Source organism: Grammomys surdaster, unplaced genomic scaffold (genome assembly GCF_004785775.1).
Source record: "Grammomys surdaster isolate TR1022 unplaced genomic scaffold, NIH_TR_1.0 270, whole genome shotgun sequence".
Taxonomy (NCBI): domain Eukaryota; kingdom Metazoa; phylum Chordata; class Mammalia; order Rodentia; family Muridae; genus Grammomys; species Grammomys surdaster.
The window spans coordinates 1312105-1314205 of NW_021604711.1; positions in this window are offsets into that span (position 1 = coordinate 1312105).

Consider the following 2101-nt stretch of genomic DNA (forward strand, 5'->3'; position numbering starts at 1 on the left):
GATAGGGAGTGCTTCTGGGATCCTGGTAGGTGTGGCCACAGAGGGTTCTGGGTACACTGTGTTTCTAGGTATTGGGAGCTGATACTTAGGAATTCAGGTGAGCTGGACAGGGGCAGGCAAATGAATCCACAGGAGAAGAGAAAGCAGGTGTTCCACCAAGATCTGCTTAGTCCTGTAGGGAATGGGGGATGGGGGATGGGGGATGGGGGATATGAGACAGGGGAATGGGGGTGGAGGAAGAGGGATGGGGGATAGGGGCCTATGGTGTGAAGAGGCCTCAGCAGGTGGTCTGCTACAGAGCAGGGGATGAGACTAGGGGGTTAGATTTGGGGGAAGGACTGGGAGTGAAGATCTAGAGCTACCCTATTTGTTTAGCTGGTCTACTTACTTCTCTGCAAGGCTTGGCAAAGGTCTGCAGGAGTTAGGGCTGAGACAGAGCGGGTGAGTGGGGAGGAAGGTTTACTGAGAAGATCTGTATGATCAGCTGCAGATAAAGCAGGGAGGAGGGAGGTGCAGCAGCTGGTCTGCTATAACACTGGGAATAAGACTTGGGCTTGGGTTTTCTTAATAAACGTTCTCTATTTCTGGGTCTTACCATGTGTCTCTGGCACAATCCTTTGTCCTGAGTCATAAGAGCCTGGAGTTTGGTGTCCTCTGAACTCAAACCTGTGGCCCAGCACTAAATGTATTTTTCTTTCCTTTCTCTTTATCTCTTTTTCAGATACCAGCCAAAAGCCCACGCATGCTTCCCTGCACACTTCGACTTGTTCCCCAGTCTCTCTCTGACCTCTACACTTAATTTAAAAGGCAGCACTTTCTCTCCAGCTCCCTTCCCCCAGTAGCTGCTGAGATTTTCAGCTTGTCTGCCCAGTTATTTTCTTTTAAACTCTACAAAATGGTCTTTGAGATTCCTTCTGAGTTATTTTAAAATTCTTTTTATTAATGAGACTAAGAACCCTCAAAAGGAACCCTGGATTCCCTTGGTTAACAAGCTGAGAATAAAATCACCAGCCATGCGTGTGCTAAGCATATATTCTCCCAGTGAGCTGCAAGCCCAACCCAGGCTATTTTTATTAATTTCATTTTTATATTTACATTGTATGGTTTATTCAACCTAGAATCACCTGAGAGTCTTAGTGAGGTACTGTCTCGATCAGATTGGTCTGTGGGTTTGTCTGTGCAGGATTGGCAGCACTGTTCCCCAGGTCTGAGTGAGGGACTGTATGATGTTAACTGTAGGTTTTCCATATGTAGCTGTTAGAACATTAGAAGAGCAGGTGAGGCAAGACAGGGAAGCAGAGAACTTGGGGAAACACAGCAGAGGAGCCCCATCTGGGTTCTAGTTAAAGCTTTTGGCAGCAGAGAAGAATTCCAGCACAGTTACCAGTTGCTTAAGGCTTTTCTCCCTTCCGAGCCATAAGCCTGGAATGTTCTAGAAATCTACCAGAAGCTCCATTTACAGACAAATTATAGGTACCCAACCCTTGTTCAATTCTAGTAGCTTCCGGTTTTACATTATCAGATTCGAATCCCATCCAAAGGGTCTCCATAGGAACCTCATAAACCACTTAGCATACAGGGGAGCAGGGGCTCAGTTTCCTTAGCAGCCTTTAGAGCTGTGACTTAAGAGCCATTGAAATGGTGAATCCAACTAATGCTAAGACAGTGACTTGCTTCTTCTCCCTTGAGGAGCCTGTGCTCACACTCAGGGGCATCACACTTTCTTCTGAGAGCCTCGTTTAACCCTCATGCTTAATCCTATATTAACATCTTTAATAAAACCTTCAACTTTTCTTCACCAAAACTGGCTAGTCCTGAAACTTCTTCCAATGTGAAAACCACAAACCAGGGCTTGGCTGGAGTCACAGTCCCTGATAATCTCAGAGAACTCCTCAGGCCAGTGAGGGCGGCTCTGTGGAGCTGTGTCTCTGTCCTCTTACCATTGACAAGAGCATCCTTTTATTCCCATGTTTTTAACTGTATTGGAATTTATCTTATCTTATTTTTCTTATTTATCTTATTTTTCTCTTTGTTCTCTTTTCCTTTATCTTCTCTCTCTCTCTCTCTCTCTCTCTCTCTCTCTCTCTCTCTCTCTCTCTCT